The sequence below is a fragment of the Theobroma cacao genome, chromosome 4 (genome assembly GCF_000208745.1).
Source record: "Theobroma cacao cultivar B97-61/B2 chromosome 4, Criollo_cocoa_genome_V2, whole genome shotgun sequence".
Lineage (NCBI taxonomy): Eukaryota > Viridiplantae > Streptophyta > Magnoliopsida > Malvales > Malvaceae > Theobroma > Theobroma cacao.
The window spans coordinates 11,796,802-11,819,175 of NC_030853.1; the positions used below are offsets into that span (position 1 = coordinate 11,796,802).

At 34.6% G+C, this 22,374-nt stretch overlaps 1 long non-coding RNA gene across 1 annotated transcript; it reads right to left on the reverse strand.

Moving 5' to 3' along the window:
- On the reverse strand, window positions 14,882-16,714 carry LOC108661686. The gene is made up of 3 exons (XR_001927456.1): window positions 16,676-16,714; window positions 15,946-16,019; window positions 14,882-15,077 (listed from the first exon to the last, which is right to left on the reverse strand). It is a non-coding gene; the product is annotated as an uncharacterized LOC108661686 (long non-coding RNA).

Consider the following 22,374-nt stretch of genomic DNA (forward strand, 5'->3'; position numbering starts at 1 on the left):
TCTTGTGCAATCTTTTTACTCTTTTGGCACTGGAAAAAAGTCCAAAATCCTCTAAAATAGGTCCCTTAAGTAGCCCCCAAAAGTCCTAGCTTCAAAAATCCCCTAAACTTGTTATTTGTGGAAATTATTGTGAGGGCCACGACTCTCAATTTCCAACTCCGCGGTGCTCAAACGTTCTATCCAAATCTATTTTTTTAGCACAATACTCACTTCAAAAAGGATTTTGACCACCTTCTCGTAAAAACTAGGCAAAGTAGTAAACATAAAAGTTGTAGCCCTGCCTCTTAGATTTCTAATGGTCTAAAAATCATGTCATTTGGACTTTTTGTAGTGGGAGATATACTTGAAAAATCAAAACATATGCAAATAAAGCAACAACCCACTATGCACCTTTCTTCACTAATTGAAATTATTTTTTAATCCTACTCTTATAACGACATAAAATAATTATAAGTAATGTAAAACTAACATCATTAGCTCAAATTAAACCTTTAAACATAAGTTCCACCTTGAGTTATGTGTCTATAAAGGTTGAGGTTTCACACATTTATACATTGCTTTTATGGAAAGCATGAGCCGGTAGGAACAATAGGCATTTCTAAATGCAAACTGAGTTTGAAGGTGTTTTATGTGTACTATATATAAGATATATGTAAAGTGTTTTAGAAATTGGGAAACAAGCCCTTTTGCAATGTTTTGCACCAAAACCGTGCCTTGTATCTTTGTGTGACGTTCATAGTTAAATGCACTTGATAAATGGTTTAAATGCAAATTCTTGAGAACCAGTTTTAGTCCAAACTTTATGCAAATGTTTACACCATGCATTTTAATGTGAAAAACAATTTTGAAAGGTTGTCAAACCTTGTTTTCAAATGATTTAAAGAAAAACTCTTGAAAACCTTGATTTTGTTTTGAAAACGATTTTGACAAACCAAGAGCATCGAGAATAGGTCGAATGTCACATCAAGATAGTGTCACCCTTGTGCACAAGTGAGCTCTAGCTAGAGACCCTTTTGGGTCGCCCACTAGCTGTTAGACGTGGCTAGTCCATGGTTAGTGATTAAACATGGCAAGACCATAAGTTGATATACGTGGTTGAGACCACATGATTTCTCCGATGTTGACCAATATCTTCGAGACTGCCATGGCTTTGGGAATCTAGTGGAGAGGGGCCTCCCAGATTGTTATTACATGGAAGAGGGTCCACGGGTTGATTATCTATGATTACCTACTCGAGAGCCTTGAAAGTTTTTAGACTCGTACTCTTTCGCATGTGTGAGACCTTCACCTTTATAAACTCGTAGATAGAAGAGATGTGACATCCCTGATCGGGGGTAATTTCATCATTTCCTTAGTAAGCCCCTAAAAGTAAGATTTTAAATAATATTATGGCCAAAGGCATAAATGGATGATTAAATAAGGGTAAAATGACAAAAAATAAAAATGATGATGATTTCCATGGTAGGGGCAAAATGGTCATTTTTCACGTCGAGGTCAAATTTTTAAGTTTTCATGAACCCGAGCATTTCTAGACCATTATGGACCTTGTCCCAGTGTCAAAAGAGTAAAGAGATTGCATAAAGGATTGGAGGAGAACAAGTTAACTTGTGAGCGCATTTTGGTAATTTAAGTGGAGTGGATAAGCTTGGGCTATAAATATCTCTTTCTTCCAACAACTTCTCCCATTTTTCAGCAGCTTCTTCTTCTTCTTCCTTTTTCTCGTTCACATTGCTTCCAACCTCCATGGAAGCTTGATATGAACCTCCATAACCTCCCTCAAAATAGCTCCACTTTTCATGCTTTTGGTGCACCCTTTCATAAACCATTGTGCTCTTTCACTCTCTGTCAAGCCTAGCTCTACAATATGTTTATTATGTCATTCCTACATAAGAATACATGTTTGCTTACTTGGGTACCTCGAAAATCGTTAAGGACGACAATGTACCAAATGGTACAATTAAGTTGAATTAAGCCTCGAACTAGACCAAATAGAGAATTTAAGATGAATTTGAGAATTTTAAAACTCCAGAATGACTTAAAATGGTGATTCGGAGTTCAAGGATAGATTTGGAGTCAAATTAGAATTTTCATGACCTAGGGGCAAATTGGTCATTTTGCCACCCGAGGTTAAGATGTGAGTGTTGGATGAAATTTTTGACTAAGATTGATAATTTGGAGTATAATTTGAGTTTGAGAAGTGAAGAATCTTAATTCTGATATTTTTTCGAGCATAGGGGCAAAATAGTCATTTTGCCACCCAAGGGCAAAATCGAAATTTTACACCACCCAACACTTGTCCAGCACATGGATTTTACCCAATATTATCATAGATAATTGAGAAAATTTAAGTGGTGGAGAGAAATTGCTTAATGGGTAAGTATGACATATGGACCAATGGAATGGTGACAAATGGCAAATTTTTGTCCATTTAATATTTTCCTTTATAAAGCCAATTTGAACTCTTCCACATTCATTCTTATGGCCGGCCAAAGCAAGGACAAAGGATGAAAAAAAATAACAAAAACCCTAGAGTGAAAATTCAAGAGAAAATTGGTGGATTTCAAGTAATCAAGCAATCAAAGGTAAAATTTCTTGATATTGACTTGTGATCTACCTTTCCCATACATTCTTTTGCATTTTCCATGGTTGAATCACATGATTTCATGATGGGTCTCTTGCTGGCCGAACACTTAGAGAGAGATTTTGATGGTTGTTTTGGTTAGATTTTAAGATATTCTAGTGTTTTTAGTTAGTTAGTGATGTGTAGCATGAAAAAGCCAACAAGAAAAATTCACTTCCTCCCATCACCCATCATTGGCCAAATCTTCCATGGAGAGTGTGGATGGTGGATTTGATTTCCTTTCAAGTAATTGGTTAGGAAATGATGAATTACGGTGAAAAAATCAAGTAGGAAAAATCATAGTATTGATGCACCCACCATGGCCGAAATTCCCAAGAGAAAATGTGAAGATGATTTTGCTAAATTTTATGCTATTTGACTTGTGTTTGATGGTTTGGAGAATTGGAAGAAAAATGGAGTTAATTGGAGTTAAATTGGACCTATTGGCTAATTAATCCGATGATAGATCGAATTAGGCCAATACCATTTTATTTAGGTACATAATTGAATTTATATTGAACACCGTATTTAGATAGTTACCCGAGTATTTCACATCCCATTTCATGCATTAGTATAAAGCCTGAATTGGTTTTATAACAATTTAGCACAAATGTAGTAAATGGCTTATTATGCATTTTGTCTGCGTGGTGAGCATTTTGGCAAAAGTAAAGAGATAGTACCCAAGGATCAAGAATCAAAGTACTCAGAATTCGACTCCCAAAATAGTGAGTAACCTCATCATCATCTTGATTATCTGAAGTGAATTTTAATTTGTTTTTGTGATTTTATGGAAAATGAGTTTAAATGGTAAATCTTTATCTTTTATAAGCCAAATGTGATTAAATGAAATGATTTTATAAAATTGTCTTGAAATAGAAAGATGGTTTTGAAAATGGAGTAATTGGAGAACAATTGTTGTGTTATAAATCATGGTTTGAATTAAATGGCTTATGATAATATTGGCATGAATGGTTGAATTCGTAAATGTGCTGAAAATGTATGAACTGTTGATTTGCCTTGAGAGGCTGTAAAATAAAATAATTGCCATGTCATGCTATCACAAATTTTATTGTATGGTGGGTTTAGCTTGCTGCAGTGGGCAGGTTTTGTGGACCAGCCTTTTTGAGGGGCACGGAATCCCGTTATATTCTTACCTCAATCGGAGTGGCGTGTAGGGTAACTCCCAAGGTACAACTTTAGAGTTCACTTCACGCCAAACTACCACGTGAGGGTGAACTCAGCCAACTCCAAGGAACGGCTATGTTTTCAAAATAAAAACATGCTTTATGCGTACATGACTTTTTAACAACCTTGGCAGACTCAGTTGGGATAGCCCTAGGCCAAGGTGTCCCTAACTACTAAGTATGAGAACGATTTTGGCACGAGTCAAGTTTTTCAGGAAATCGTAAGCCTCGTCATTTATTTGGGTGAAATGAATCTATTTTATCTTATTAAAATGAGTTCGAAATGCTGTGAATTATTTTTATGTTAAACTATTTTATCTGTCTCCCTTTACTCAACTTTAGATATTTTAGATGGTATTTGTTTACTCACTAAGATTATATAATCTCATCACTCTCCTTTTCACCCATTTCAAGCTCAGGATAGTCGGTAGATAGCTCATTTTATTGAAGGCTTCAGTTGGACTTGCATTCTCAAAAACTGTAGGTTTACCGCTTTTGATATTTTTTGTCGTTCGTGGGCCCACGTGTCACTGTAAATTAAATCTTATGCTTTGGTTATCTATATTACAGTATGTATGAATTTATTTAGCTTTTATGCTAGAAAAATTATTTACCAGTAACTCTATAAATATTGTTTTATAAGAAAATAGAATATTTTATTGAATATTTTATTATATTCAAATAGTTATAGTTTCACTTTAAATGATTGTTTTAGACATCTAAACTTATTTCTGATTATGAAATATGTGTTTTCCACTTGCATACTACATTTTTAGCTGGTTTCGAGATTTTTAAGGAAAAATGACCAAAATGCCCCTGTGATAAAAAAATTATTTTTCTATTGTTTTGATTTGGAACTAGTTTATAATCTCTCAAAACATGATACTTAACAACTATTGCTCACAAGGCAGGTGCGAAAACTGATATTAAAGCCTTGCGAGGTTCCAGTTAGCATTCCAGGCAGTGAATATCTATCGGGACGTTACGACGGTTGTCACGGGCTCGAGAGGAGTATCGGGTCGTGACACTCTCTAACTTTAAAACCCTTGAAAAATCCTACTTCCATACTTTCTCTCACTAGTTAGGTGTATAGAGAGAGAATGAGATAGCTTTTATATTAGCTTGGAAAACTATTGGAAAAAATTTCAAAATTTCAAGGCTATCAAGCTGAGCAGTAAATTAAAGTTGATTTTAAATGTTGAGGGTGGCTAATGATTAGGCTTGTGAATGTTTTATAGTAGGATGTTTATTCATTTTAGAGTGGTTAAGGTAGTGAATATAGATAGCCATTTAAATGGCAATTGGAGGCTAGCCAATAAATAGCTTTTAGAATCTATAAGTATGTGAAATGACATAATGGTCATGTTAATGTGATTGTAGGTTCCAACGAAGCCCCATCATCCCATTTGAACAATGAGGGAAGTTAGAGTCGGCTAAAGGTTCAACAAANCTACTACTATTATAGTTGTATATATATATATATATATATATATAGATATATATGTTGTGCATGATAATTGATATTGTGTGATGATTATAACCGTGTATGTGCACAATGTGGGGGGATGCACATGCCGATGATGGCGTGGTGAGGGAGGTGGATGATGATAGTGCCCATGTGCATGATGTGGGGGGATGTACACAATGGCACTGACTGTGCACGATGTAAGGGGATGCACTCGATGACTCCGGCTATGTGCACGATGTGGGGGGATGCACATGAGCTGGATGAGATGATAGTGGTATTGGTTATTATCCATGTATGTATATGTATATATGTTTAAAGAATGAAAACTCACGAATATGGTTTATGGTTGAAATGCATATAAATTTGGCATGTTGAACTTTGGGAAATTGGTTGTGTTTCATGTTGTTTTTGTCATTTTAGCAAGATGGCTTTTTCTTGAAAGAAAGGAAACATTTTTCCTGGTGCTCTATTTCTCACTGTAGCAAGAAACTCTTGAGTTTGAGGGCCTTCACCTGACCTGGTTCTCGCTGTAGCAAGAAAGTTACTATAGCTTCTTACTGTAGCGAGAAACTTTCTGTTTTGGCCAAGAAAAACTTGCTGCAACGAGAAACCTTCTGTCCATTTTGCTATCTTACGGGGTTTTTGCCATTTTTTTTTCATTTCATTTATACCCTAGTTGAGCATGGACTTCCAACATGTTTGGGGATTATCTAACTAAGTTTGGAATGAGGAAATTTTGAGAGAAACCCTCATTTGACTAATAACTTGAACCTTCGGTTGAGAATGCCTTTCCGCTGCAGCGAGGACCCGTCATTTATTTAACTTGATTTTCATGAATGCTATTAAAGTTTTCACTCTCCAAATCCTTTGTTGAGCATGGACCTTTTTCATAAAGTGATTTACTCATGTGGGGTTTACATGAGGGGTTTTAATAAGAACTAAACAAATTGCATTGTTTTGAAAAAAAAAATGAATGCATCATGATTTCGTAAACATTCCTTATTGGTTGCTTATTCCCTTCTTATTCACTCACTGGGTTTATACTCACCATTTTCAACTTCATGTTTTCAGATCAAGAGGTAACCGGTAGCTAGGTCAAGGTGTCCTTGTAGATTCGTATCTTTAGTAGGTATCAATGGCATTCAATAGCTACACCTTCACTGTGGTCATTCTGCTGAAAACATAGAGTCATTTTGTTGTAAATATGTACAAGTGATGTAAATTATTAAATTGTACATTTAGATAATATATGTATATTTTGATCAGTATGCCACTATGAGTTGGCAATGCTTAGTATTATTTTGATTCAAAGTTATAGAATGTAATTTAGTAACTTTTGATCAAATGGTGAACAGGTCATATAAATAGGCTTGCTTGGGCTTAGTGGACTACGTCCATTGGGCCCATGCACCGATCATGGCTCGGAATTTGGGTTGTGATAGCATGATGGAGAGATATTATTTTTCCACAACTCCTTTTTTTAATTGAAAGGTTTTAGTGCTTTGTACGTTGATCATGAATTGATGTATGTGGATGTACTCAGATAGTTTTACATGCCACACTGTTTGGGAGCGTGTGTGTTTTTATACAGCCATTTATATTTATGAAGGAAATAAATGATTTCAATGACTAAAAACTATTTTACTATGCTTTGTTTTCGGCATTGTTTGCCAAGTAAAGTATTGCACTATGATTTTTATGGCATTATTTTTACAAGGCACAAATGCCTTATTTGTTATTTGGTTTTATAAGGTTATCATTTCATACTCTAGATTTATTATTCAAAAAGTTCTGCTCTAAGCTTGTTTCCCATCTATGCCCTGCTCAAGAGCCGATGATCACTGAGTTTGTGAGACTCACCCCCTTATTTCCCCTTTTGCAGATAGTGATCAGCCTAGCATGCATTCATCGACACATATTGTCCACCATGGATAGGTAAAGCAATCTCATAGTACTTTATTTCGAGTCACTCCGTTGCCAGAGGTCGAGTCGTTCATAACATATTTTGTTTGTAAATAGACACTAGTGTTATTGCAAATGTACATTTGGAGATTAGAAACCTTTATGTAATTACACAATTTTGTGGAATAAAAGTTAAGTCGATTTATAACGACTTTTGTTCAAATCATATTACAAAGAGCTATACAGCTCAAGTCAATCACATAGGTTGGCGGAATGAATATAAGGTGTTAACAAGAGTTTCAAAGAAGGCTTGTTTGAGACTTGGCAGGTTCTCCCACAAGACTCGGACGTCGGTAGCGATCAAGGAAGGGATTTTTACAAATGTAGTGGTCACAAGTACATTTCCTATATGTGGTACCGAATCTTTAGTTTTGGTCACAAGTACTTTGTGCCGAAATTAGATCAATTTCATAGTAACATGGAGGAAACTTTAATTGTGACTACTCCTTTAGAGGAGATCTTTGTGGCAGAGTATGTATATAAATCTTGTACAGTCTGTATAAGGTTCAAGGATACGTTAGTAGACTTGGTGTTGCTGCTAACTTTGGACTTTGATGTGATTTTGGGCATGGACTGGTTAGCATCCTATTTTGCCAAGGTAGATTGCTACTGTAAATTAGTGAAGTTTAAGTTTTCAAAGGGTTCTTCATTTGTGATTTACGGGCATGGTAGCCTAGTGTTTATGGAAACTATGTCAGATGTGGCCGTCAGATTAATACCATGGCAAGAAGGCCAAGGATACATAGCGATCACAAGAGATATTCAATCAAAGAAGGGAGTGTGGATTTTGCACTAGTAGTAGGTGAGTATCCTAATGTATTCCCAGGTGAATTGCCTGGATTGCCTCTTGAGAGGAAGATTGAATTTTGTATTGACTTGATTTTGGGTACACAGCCAATTTCAATACCTCCTTATTGAATGGCATCAGCTGAGTTAACAGAGCTAAAAGGGCAACTGGAGAATTTATTAAATAAGGGTTTTATTAGTCCCAATGTTTTGCCTTAGGGAGCTCTAGTGCTATTTTTAAGAAGAAATATGGTAGCTTACTATTATGCATTGGCTATCGATAACTAAATAAGGTCACTATGAAGAATAAATATCCACTCCCGAGGATTGATGATTTGTTTGATCAGTTGTAGGGTACTGTGTGCTTCTCTAAGGTTAACTTACGCTTGAGGTATCACTAATTGAGAATAAGAGAATGTGATGTACCTAAGATAGCATTTTGCACACGATATGGACGTTATAAGTTTTTAATGATGTCATTTGGTGTCACAACCTAATTCTCAAGCCATGACCGGTGCAAGGACCCAATATGCGTGGCCCACTGGGCCCAAGCAAGCCTTTCTATGAAAATTGTTTATTAGATCACCTCTCCCTCTTTTACCACTACGGTTCTTAATTCATTGTTTTCAAAAATAATTTCCTTTCGAAAATAAATCATGGCAATTGAACAATACCATTCACAAAATAATAATATTACCATATGCCAACTTATGGCGACATTATCATGCAAACCAAACATCCAGTGTTTACAACAAATCTAATGAATTACATTTAATTAACCATATACTTATACAAAAGACCTTGACTATCAACGAAGTGACTCTGGCGTGGATACTATCATGGAGTGTTCTAGCAAACCTACCATAAAATGAACAGGAGGAAACTCCTCTACCTAAGATCCAACTATCTTGGAACCTGAAAACTAAAACATGAAGTTGAAAAGAATGAATATAAACCCACTGAGTGAACATAGGAAAGGAACAAGAAAACGATACGGAGAGCTTTTTGAAAACATGATGCACTTGTTTAAAAACAATGCAATTTTGTATGTTATGAACAAAACTCGATGCCGTACTGTTTTCAACTCATTTTAAAACATTTAGGAAGTTCAAGCAAGGCAAGCATAGTAGAGTGAATCTCGCTGCAGCGGAAAGGCATTCTATAGCATATAGTACAATCACATTTATACTTTCATAACTTGTCTATAGCATATATATATATATATATATATACATGTACACCACCACCGCTTTACTCAGCTCATGTGCACTCCTTACACGCACAAGGCAATATCATCATGTGTACTCCTTACACACGTATGGCCATATCATCATGTGCACTCCCTACATGCACATTTCAATATCATCACACACATTCCCACCCACATCATTACTAGCATGTGCACTCCCACACCGCACACCACCGGCACCATCACATGCACTCCCACACCGTACGTGCGCAGTTATAGCTATTATACAGCATTATCACTCAAAGCATAACATACATATCTACATAATATAGGAACACATGCTTTCATTATATCACATATTTTACCACATAAAAACATTTCATCAAGGGCTTGTTCCTATGCACATTTTAAAGAAAAGTCCGATAAAACATTCAGGTGATTCAATTAAACACATATGCATTTATCCCAAAACTTTTAATGCAAGTTCACTCACCTTAACGCCACCTTACAAAACTAGTGCCCACAAAGTCTTAATCTAGGGAGTCCCAAACTACTGTTAAAACCTATATTTACCAATAAGCCATAACAACCTCCATCAACTCATAGAATTTAATAGTTTTAATAAATATTCACTATACAATCTACACTCTAACCCAACCTTTAACCTAGAATTCTAGTCTAATTCGCAAACCCATTAAACTAATTGTTCAAGTTTGAAGTTTCTTTACCTTGGTGCTTCGAGGTATAAAGATCAACTAAACCTAGCAATTTCAAGGAAAGAAAATTTGAAGAAACTTAAAAAATAAAGTCCAAAAATTACAAACCCATAAATTCAAAAATTCAAGGGTTGGAAATATATACCTTTTAGCCTTAAAAATGAAGATTTGAAGCCAAAATCCAAGTGTTTATTGAAAGTGGAGTAGAAATAGGAAATAAAGGAAAGGAAGAGAGATTTTTCTTTCTCTTTCCTAGGGTTTAGATGTGCTAAAAATTGGGGTTAGAAGTTGCAAGTTTGATGCCCAAGAAGTTAGGAGAAGAAAGAAGTAAGAAAACAAGGAAAAGAAAATGAAAATCTAGAATTTTAGTGTGGAAGAACAAAAATGGCATTAGAAGGAAAAGGAGAAGGAAGATGATGCTTTAGAGATGATGACCGGCCATGTGATAAGGATGAAGGGGAAGCTTTGACCAAGCTTGATAGGAAAATTATCGTTTTGCCCTCCTAGGTTCCCATCTTTTCAATTTAGTCATCCCAACCCTCTTCTAATTCCAATTTCCTTCTATTATTTTCTTTTACACATGTACAAATGAAATATAAAGTTTGTACTCCAACGCGGTGTCTCCATAATATTTAAAATATTTATTTACCCACGCTATCTTTATTTAATAAAGACACACGGGCCCCATTAACATCATTTTTTTAAAACTTTCCTCGTTCTTCTTTTCCCCCACTTAGATTGACCATGTATTTCTCCTTCATGGAAAAATTTCGACATCGAATAAAATATTAATATTTTAATATTATTTTATCCCAAAAATTTTCACTAGTCTTCTAGGGCTCCAAAACATCTTACTTTGCCCTGATTCACATCCAAATCACCTTTTATCTCATAAATTCTTTCTCGATAAAAATATTATTATTTTATTATTATTTCTTCGCTTGCAAAATATTTTATCTTCAAATACTCTTTTCACCCACCTCCATCCTTTGGCACTTAAATCTGCATCCATTGACCCTTTGTCTCATTGATAAGGTCATATTGACTTCTATACGAGGGTACTAGATGTCACATTTAGACTCACTAATGCACTCGCAACGTTTATGGATTTGTTGAACAGGGTTTTTCAAACGTATTTGGATAGATTTGTGGTCGTATTCATAGACGACATATTGGTGTACTCTAAGAGCCTAGAGGAACATGCACAACATCTAAGAATTGTGTAATAAACACTAAAAGAGCATCGATTATATGCTAAGTTTTTGAAATGTGAGTTTTGGCTGAGTAAAGTCAATTTCTTGGGACATATTGTGTTTGAACAAGGGGTACAAGTGGGTCTTAATAAGGTAGAAGCTATGGAGAATTGGCCAAGGCCAATGTTTGTGATGGAAGTTAGAATTTTTCTGGGTTTAGTTGGATATTACAGACGGTTTGTGCAAGATTGTTCTAAGATATCGTCCCCAAAGGAGTCAAATTCGATTGGTTTGATGCTTGTGAGGCTAGTTTTCAGAGGCTTAAAACTTGCCTTACTTATGAACCTATGTTAAGCCTATCATATAAATCCGAAGGCTATATTGTGTATTGCAATGCATCACAGGTTGAATTAGGTTGTGTATTGATGCAACATGGGAAGGTTATAGCATACGCCTTGCGACAATTAAAGAGGCATGAGCAAAATTACCCTAGCATGATCCAGATATGGTAGCGATCGTATTTGCCTTAAAGATTTGGAGACATTATCTCTATGGTGAGACTTGCAAAATATATACAGACCATAAGAGCTTGAAGTATATTTCAACAAAGGGATTTGAATTTAAAGCAACATAGATGGTTATAGTTATTGAAAGATGGTTTTCAAAATGGAGTAATTGGAGAGTAATTGTTGTGTTATAAATCATGGTTTGAATTAAATGGCTTATGATAATATTGACATGAATGGTTGAATTGGTAAATGTGCTGAAAATGTATGAACTGTTGATTTGCCTTGAGAGGCTATAAAATAAAATAGTTGCCATGTCATGCTATTGTAAATTTTATTGTATGGTGGGTTTAGCTTGCTGCAGTGGGCGAGTTTTGTGGACCAGCCTTTTTGAGGGGCACGGAATCCCGTTATATTCTTACCTCGATTGGAGAGGCATGTAGGGTAACTCTTGAGGTACAACTTTAGAGTTCACTTCACGCCAAACCATCACATAAGGGTGAAGTCAGCCAACTCCAAGGAACGGCTATGTTTTCAAAATAAAAACATGATTTATGCGTACATGACTTTTTAACAACTTTGGCGGACTTGGTTGGGATAGCCCCAAGCCAAGGTATCCCTGACAACTGAGTATGAGAATGATTTTGGCACGAGCCAAGCTTTTCAGGAAATTATAAGCCTCGTTGTTTATTTGGGTGAAATGAATCTATTTTATCTTATTAAAATGAGTTCGAAATGCTATGAATCATTTTTATGTTAAACTATTTTATCTGTCTCCATTTACTCAGCTTTAGATATTTTAGATGGTATTTGTTTACTCACTGGGATTATATAATCTCATCACCCTCCTTTCCACCCATTTCAGGCTCAGGATAGTCGATAGATAGCTCATTTCGTTGAGGGCTACAATTAGACTTGCATCCTCAAAAACTGTAGGTTTACCGCTTTTGATATTTTTGGTCGTTCGTGTGCTCACATGTCACTGTAAATTAAATCTTATGCTTTGGTTATCTATGTTACAATATGTATGAATTTATTTAGCTTTTACCCTACAAAAATTATTTACCAGTAACTCTATAAATATTTTTTATAAGAAAATAGAATATTTTATTGAATATTTTTGTTATATTCAAATAGTTATAGTTTCACTTTAAATGAATGTTTTAGACATCTCAACTTATTCTTGATTATGAAATATGTGTTTTCCACTCAAATACTACATTTTTAGCTAGTTTCAAGATTTTTAAGGAAAAATGACCGAAATGCCCCTGTGAGAAAAATATTATTTTTCTATTGTTTTGATTTGAAAATAGTTTATAATCTCTCAAAACATGATACTTAACAACTGTTGCTCACAGGGGAGGTGCGAAAACTGATATTAAAGCCTTGCGAGGTTCCGGTTGGCATTTCGGGTAGTGAATGTCTATCTGGACGTCGTGGCGGTTGTCATGGGCAGGAGGAGACTACCGGGTCATGACAATTACATTAGTATCAGAGCTTTTGGATTTAAAGATCAGAGCACAGAGCTTTTGGTTTTAAAGTTAATTTTAAAATTTACAGTGTTAGTGTGACCTTAAGTTAAGATATGTTAGGTTGAATAGAATGCGTGCACCTACATATAGAAACCTACCTGCTCTGGTGATGCGTAAATAATTAAAAAATTATTGCTTAATTGCGTATAGGTTTTGAGGTGCGGTGGTTGCACACACCATGTCTAGGAGAGATGGTAGTCCCGATACCTCTCATAGTATTAGCGAGGGATCATTAGATTCTACTGCTAGGAGCCGGTGGCAACCCGAACCAAGTAATCCAGAAAGTGCCTCACCTAGGATTCCTATTAAGTGGATTCCACCAGATTTGGAGATGAGGGTTCGCAAAAAAGAAAGCTTCGACCCTTGTAAGACTATTGAAAATGCTAATAGTAATGACATTAATGTAAGCATGAGAAATTCCCTTTTGAAAGAATCTAGGGAATACACTGAAAAAAGGGGCAAAATAATGATAGCCAAAGGGGATTATCATCCTAGGAAGGTACCTGTACCCGTTGTTCAACACTTTCCTCCAGGGGAAAGAATAAGGAGAAAATAACTGTTGCAAATTATCCCTATAGAAAGGTGAATGTTGTTCGACATTTTCCTCCTAGATGTGGAATAGGTGCTGTACCTGTGAGTGACAAAGAATGCAAGAGAATAGAGCAAGCTTGGATTGAGGAACAAAGGAGAAAATCTCAGGAAGAAGAGGACTTGGAGTAGAATATTCCAATATGTTCAGACTAAGATGATGATCTTAATGGTACTTAATATTTTCTTAGGATTTTGTACTACTTTAACTCTAGGTAGATGTAGTGTAAAGGAGAAAATAGTTATCTGTACAAAGAAATTAATAGTTTGGCTTTTAAAGTGTATGACTAGAATGTATTATAAAGTAACTGTTTAAGTGACTGGAGGTATATGGGAATCTTTTGGTAGGACAGAAGTGGATTAGCATTATGACTATTAAGGAAAGATTTTTATCTTAGTGGCACGGTTGATCATCTTAAATAATTATTGAAGACTGATGTGGAAAGTCATTAATGATTCAAGCAATTACCCTAATTAACAATGAATGTATTTTGCAGTACTAAGAAATGGATACCGATTAACGTGATGAACTTTTGGGGTGATAACCCTAGATTTTGACGAGGTATAAAATGCCATTTGAATTGATGATGTTTGTTGAAAATTATTACTTATCGTAGTATGTCAGTTTTTGATATGATTCCGAATGCAAAGCTAAATAAATAAAATTCTGGTTTATGGGACAGATTGTGTCAGAGAAGATGATTTCCGAGCAAACATGTCACGACCCGGAACTCCCCATCGGGCCCGTGACAACCGCAGCGAGGCCTCGACAGACATTTTTCACCCCGAATGCCGATTGAAGCCTCGCAAGGCTTAGCATCAACTTCCGCATCTCCCCGGTGAGCAACAGTTATTAAATCTCATATTTCAAAAAAAATCATAAGTCATTTTCAAATAAGAACAATAAAATATTATTTTCTAGCTCACAGGGGTATTTTTGTAATTTTTCGTCAAAAATCTCAAAACTTGCTAAAAATGTAGTAGGTAAGCAGAAAATATATATTTAATGATTTAAAAACAATTAAGTATCTAAAACGTTCATTTGAAAGAAAATTGTTGACAACTAGTACTATTCAAAAATAATAAATAAGATATTCTATTTTCTCATAAAATAAATTTTTATAGAAATATTCGTAAATAATTTTTCGCACATGAAAGTAAAATAAAAATTATATGAATAGAAATACAAATAACCAAAATATAAGTTTTGATCTGCACTGACACGTGGGCTCCAATTGACCAAGAGGATGTAAGACTGTGAACTCTTACTTTTTATAATGCAGTTCCAAGCTTAGTTCTCGTCCTACTCGACTATCTACAAACTGTCCTGAGCCTGAAAAATGTATAGGAAGAAGGGGTGAGATTTTATAATCCTAGTGAGTAAACAGATACCATCTAAAGTATCTAAAGCCGAGTAAATGGAGACAATTAAATAAGTCATCATACTGTAATTTCATTACCTTTCAGTTCATTTCAACCAAATAAAATCAATCGATATAAATCGAGTAATCAACTTAGCTTATGAATTTCTTAAAACTTTGGCTCGTGCCAGAACTCATACTCAGTGATACCTTGCGCAGGGCATCCAACCGAGTTCGCCAAGGCTGTTAAAATTTCATATACACTTAAAATATATTTTTAGTTTGAGAAAAATACAGCCGTTCCTTGGCGTTGGCTGAGTTCCCCTTCACGTGGTGGTTTAGCGTGAAGTGAACCCTAAGCTTTACCCCAGGAGATACCCTACGCGCCTCTCCGTTCGAGGTAATAATATAATGGAGTTTACCGTGCCCCTCTAATAGGCTGGTCCACGGAACCCCCTCTGCAGTAAATAATTAATATATAATCCACCAATCAATAAAATTCATTCTAGCATGACATGGGAATTTATCGCAACCTAGCCTCTCAAGGCTGAATACATAGTTTAAATAATTATAACACCAAAATCAGTTTAGCCATTCATGCTCATTTATTGTCATAAGCCATTCAATTTAAAACCATAAATTTGCAACACAAACTAGCAGTCTCCAATTACTTTATTTCCAAAACCAATATTCGATTTTTTAGAAAATTTATAAAATCATTTTATAAAATCACAATTTCTCTTAAAACATAGCAATTTACCATTTAAACCCATTTTTCATAAAATCACACAGTTGTATAAAACTACTCTAGATAATTAAGACGATAATAAGTTTACTCACAGTATTAGGAGTAGAAATACTCCTATTATCCGCCCTTGGGTGCAGTCTCTTACCCGAAACAATTGAGTCACCACCTATCCATAATCCATGACACAAAATTCAATAAATTGTGTCAATTTATCATAAATTATTTCAGGCTCTTACCCATGCGTATGCACTAGATAGGATTTGAAATGTCTAGACAATCGCTTAATTGCGGTGTCCGACCTAACTCGCCTATACACGGTGTAAATTCCTAAAATCCCCAATTCGACTCCAATTCCATCCATTTCAATTTCAATTATCCAATTATATCCACAATACCTCAATGACTGTGAATTTGGTCCAATTTATCAGTCCGGACTATAAATTACGCTTTTACCCCTAGTGGGTAAAAATTTCAATTTATTGCACCGAAAATTCCCATTTAATTTCCAACCTCATAATTCATCATTTTTCCACCCAATTCTCTTAAAATAAAGTCAACCTCATCCTCACATACCATTGGCTAGATTCGGCCTAGGGAAATTCATGGAGAAGATAAATATTTTTCTTGTTGTTTTACTCATAAACATGCTAAACTAACACTAAACACTAACATAGCTCAAAATCAAATTTATCTAACAACTTTCTCTCTCTAAACCCATATGACCAGAATTCAAATCATCCTCAAATCACATGATTCAACCATGAAAAATGATGGAAAATGCATGGGAAAGGTAAAGCACAAGACAAATTTAAGAAATGTTACCTTTTTTCACTTGATTTTTGAATTTCCACCTATTTTCCCTTTAAATTTCTTAGCTAGGGTTTTATTTTCTCCTTTCTCTCTCTTGTTTCTTGCTTGGCCGAATGTTGAAGAAGAAGAATGGGTGGGCTGATTTTTTTATGCCTTTTTTATTGTTTAATGAAATAATATTATTTTATTCATATTTTAAATATTTTATTAATTCATTTTTTTTTCTAGCCATCCATTTGTCCTACTTTTTCCACCATGCATTCCCTTTGACTTATCCAAGTCTTAAGTGAAATTTCCAGATTTTTCCAAAGTTTTGGTGGAGCAAATTCTTCAAAATTACACTTTTGCCCCCGAACTTTTCAAAAATTACATTTTTGCCCCAAAAATTGAAAATTTGCCATAATGCATAATTTGCACTCCTCATACTCATTTCACACTCCAAATAATTAAATTTGATCAAAATCCTTTCAAAAATTAAATTTTTGATTTCGAGTGGCAAAATTACCATTTTACCCTTTTACTCCAAATTATACCGAAATTAAAATTTTTCACTTCTAAACCTCAAATCTTACTCCAATAAGTCAAATGGGGCCAAAAATCTTTTCTAAAAATTCTCATTTTGTCCTCAAGTGGCAAATGACCATTTTGCCCCTCGATAGCGAAAATTTCAGTTTGACTCCAAATTGATCCTCGAACTCCGAATCACCGTATTAAACCATTCTGGGACTTTAAAATTCTTGATTTCATTGTAAATTCTCTATTTGATCTAGTTCGAGGTTTAACTCAACTTTGTTGTACCTCTAGGTACAATACCGACTTTTGTAAATTTTTTTCGGGACTCTCTTAGCATGCAAACATGTTATCCATCACATGTATGTCATGACAAATATTTTTATAGAGTCGAGCTTGTCATCTTCTCCCCCACTTGGATCAACCATATGATCCTTCTTCTTGACTGATTTCGACATCCGGTTAAATATTAATATTTTAAAAATTTTATCTTGTCTCATTGGTACCTGAAATACATTATTATGCCTCACTTGACTTCTGAATCGCCTTTTATCTCACAAATTGTCCTCCGATAAAATTATTATTATTTTATTATTATTTTCTCACTTGCGGAATATTTTATCCTAAACTACTCATTTCGTCTTTTATCACTTTTAAACATTTTAATTGACCTTAATTTGCATTCGATCAACTTTATTTATCACCATATCAAAGTATGGGGTATTTCAAAATATGTCAAGCCCGGCTCTACAATATGTTTATTATGCCATTCCTATATAAGAATGCATGTTTGCTTACTTGGGTACCTTGGAAATCGTTAAAGGACGGTATTGTACCAAATGGTACAATTAAGTTGAATTAAGCCTCGAACTAGTCCAAATAGAGATTTTAAGATGAAATTGAGAATTTTAAAACCCCAGAATGACTTATAATGGTGATTCGAAGTTCGAGGACCGATTTGGAGTCAAATTGGAACTTTTGTGACCTAGAGGCAAAATGGTCATTTTTTTACCCGAGGTTAAGATGTGAGTGTTGGATGAAATTTTTGACTAAGATTCATCATTTGGAGTATAATTTGAGTTTGGGAAGTGAAAAATTTTAATTCCGACATTTTTTCGAGCATAGAGGTGAAATAGTCATTTTACCACCTAAGGGCAAAATTGTAATTTTACATCACCCAACACTTGTCCAGCACATGGATTTTACCCAATATTATTATGGATAATTGAAGTATTTTATGTGGTGGAGAAAGAAACCTTAATAGTTAAGAATTTAAAAAAGGACCAATGGTAAGGTGACAAGTGTCAAGCTTTTATTTTTTTATTCTTTTCCTTATAAATTAGTACAAAACCAGCCCATTTCTCATTCTTATGGCCGGCCAGAGCAAGAACAAAGGAAGAACAAAACCCTAGGTGGAAAAATTCAAGGGAAAAGTGTGTAAATTAAAGGAAACAAGTGAAAAAAAGGTAAGATTTTTCAATTAACCTTGAGATCTCTCTTTCTTAAGCATTTTTCTTATTTTCCATGGTTGAATCACATGAAATCATGATGGGTCTCTTGTTGATCAAACCCTAGGAGAGAGAATTTGATGATGATTTAGATAGATTTTTCAGATATATGGATGTTTTTAGTTGTTTATGGTGTTAAGTGAAAGAATTAAGTTTGAAACTCACATATTCCTCATGAGTTCATCATTGGCCAAATCTTCCTTGTAGAGTGTTGATGGTGGATTTGATTTTATTTCAAGTGAATTGGTTAGGAAATGTTGAATTATGATGAGAAAATCAAGTAGGAAAAATCATAGTGTTGATGCACCCACCATGGTCGAATTTTCCAAGAGAAAATGTGAGGATGATTTTGCCATATTTCAAGTTATTTAATTTGTGTTTGATGATTTGGAGTATTGGGAGAAAAATGAAATTATTTGGAGTTGAATTGGATGTATTGGCCAATTAATCGGGTGATAGATCGAATTAGGCCAATACCGTTTTATTTAGGTACATAATTGAATTTATATTGAACACAGTATTTAGATAGTCACCCGAGTATTTCACATCCCATTTCATGCATTAGTATAGAGCCTGAATTGGTTTTATAACAATTTAGCACAAATGTAGTAAATGGCTTATTGTGCATTATGTCTAGGTGATGAGAATTTTGGCAAAAGTAAAGAGATAGTACCCGAGGATCAAGAATCGGAGTACTCGAAACTCGATTTCCATTACAGTGAGTAACCTTATTATCGTCTTAATTATCTAAAGTAGTTTTTATTCGTTTTTTTGATTTGATAGAAAAATGAGTTGAAATGGTAAATCTTTATATTTTATAAACAAAATGTGATGAAATGAAATGATTTTATAAAATTGACTTGAAATTGAAAGATGGTTTTGAAAATGGAGTAATTGGAGACTAATTGCTGTGTTATAAATCATGGTTTGAATTGAATGGCTTATGATAATATTGGCATGAATGGTTGGATTTGGTAAATGTGTTGAAAAGGTATGAACTGTTGATTTGCCTTGAGAGGCTATAAAATAAAATAATTGCCATGTCATGCTGTTGAATTTTATTGAATTTGTGGGTTATAAATTGGTCGCTGCAATGGACGGGTTCCGTGAACCAGCCTATTAGCGGGGCACGGTAACCCTATTATATTCTTACCTCAGTATGAGAGGCACGGATGGATAACTCCTGAGGTTAACACTTTAGAGTTCACTTCACGCTAAACCACCACGTGAGGGTGAACTTAGCCAACGCCAATGAATGACTATGTTTTCAAAATAAAAACATGATTTATGCGTACATAACTTTTTAACAGCCTTGGCGGACTCGGTTGGGATAGCCCTCGGCCAAGGTATCCCTGCTAACTGAGTATGAGAATGATTTTGGCACGAGCCAAACCTTTCAGGAAATCATAAGCCTCGTTATTTATTTTGGTGAAATGAATCTATTTTATCTTATTAAATTGAGTTCAAAATGTTGAGAATCATTTTTATGCTAATCTATTTTATCTGTCTCCATTTACTCAGTTTTAGATATTTTAGATGGTATTGGTTTACTTATTGAGATTATATAATCTCACCACCCTCCTTTCCACCCATTTCAGGCTTAGGATAGTCGGTAGATAGCTCACTTTGTTGAGGGCTACAGTTGGACTTGCATCCTCAAAAACTGTAGGTTTATCGCTTTTGATACTTTTGGCCGTTCGTGGGCCCACGTGTTGCTGTAAATGAAATTTTATACTGTGGTTATCTATATTATTGTATGTATGAATTTATTTAGGTTTTACGCTATAAAAATTATTTACTGGTAACTCTATAAATATTGTTTTAAAAGAAAATAGAATATTTTATTGAATATTTTTATTATATTCAAATAGTCATAATTTCATTTTAAATGAAGGTTTTAGACGTTTAAACTTATTTTTGATTATGAATTATGTGTTTTATACTTGCATACTACATTTTTAGTTGGTTTCAAAATTTTTGGGAAAAAATGACCAAAATGCCCCTATGAGACAGAAATCATTTTTTTTATTGATTTAAGTTGGAAATAGCTTAAAATCTTTTAGAACATGATATTTGGCAATGGTTACTCATAGGGGAAATGAGAAACTGATATTCAAGCCTTGCAGGGTTCCGATTGACATTCCGGGTAATGAGTGTTGATCGGGACACCGCAGTAGTTGTGATGGGCTCGAAGGGAGTATTGGGTCGTGACAATTAGAGTGGTGTCAAAGCTTTTAGTTTTAAAGATAAGAGCTTTTGGTTTTAAAGATTAGGGCTTTTGGGTTTAAAGTTATTTTAAAGTTGTTTTAAAATTTACAGTGTCAGTGTGGCCCCAAGTTAAGTTAGGTTTGATATAATAGAATACGTGCATCTGCATATAGATTTTGGAGTTGTTTAGACTCGTTCTGTTTCTTCTTATAGATCTTATGGGAGCATAAGTCATAGACAAGGAGCTATATGAACTCTTGTTCCCAGTAATCCACTTCCTTGTTAATGTCATGCAAAGGTCATAAGTAGGGTCGTTGTTCGGGTTTACGATGCCACTTGTGACATGAGCCAGTGTTAGAGAGATCATAAAACGAATGCTCCTAATGAAAGATTAATGGAATGATATATCCCTCCGATTAAGGATGGAGAAATTTGGAATTGGACTAATAGGCCGTGATAATTTATTCATTTGGTGGAGTTATAATTAAACTCATGGTTGTCAATTGGAAAAAGATTTGGGGACTATGGATTGTATCGAGGTTAATATAAAGGAGCACGTGTGATAATGGTAATAAGGGGCGCACTTTGATTAGAATGAATAGTGATGGTTGTAATTCACTTGGAGTGTATAAATTAAGCATTGAGGTAAGAGGAAACCCATACTTATGTGCATGAAGATAAGAACACTATGTTAATTGAGCTTGTTATGCCCATATAAAAGTGGTGTTAGGATTTTGAAATCTTTTATATGTGAATATGTGTTGAATAGGTACAATAGCTTAGAGGGAACTGATGTTGATTTCAATTAAGCGATTGTGAGATTTCAAGAATTGATTGGACCTATTATAGTTCATGGATATAAGCACGTGAATTAAGTCGAGATTGAGTATCAATGATTACTATAATTGATGTGTGGTCATGAAGTAAGAAGTTAGTAAACAAATCTGCTCTAAGGATGAGCTTGAACTTTGTTATGCATAGCAGGGGGAGCCAACGGATTAAAGGACTAGATGTGGAATTGGCAGCTTGAGGTTAAATGACTTGGAAATGTCGAATCTAGTCTAAATGCCATATAAAGTTCTATAATTGAGACTGATATACGGAATACTTGAAAGATCAATTTAAAAGTTTATTCGGTTCAAAGTGTGGCTTTATGATACGAATGATCAATCTTGAAGGTGATCTCCCCAAAGTAAGGAATTTAGAAAATGTTGATGTTTAGATGTACTCTAAAAGAGAGAACTTCTGCATCCTAAGTTTAGGACAACTTTGATCTTATGATTGCAAAGGCAAGGTGTAATAACTAAGTAAATTATTCACTTAATAAATGTGATTGGTTATTGATGAATAAAGTCAAGATCTTGATATTTAGTGGTATACAATTTGATAATTATGTATTTAAGAGTTATTTGGAGACAATTCCTTCATCAAATTTGCACTAAATGCTATGGTAAAGGCATATCAATGTTAATATGGAAATGTATC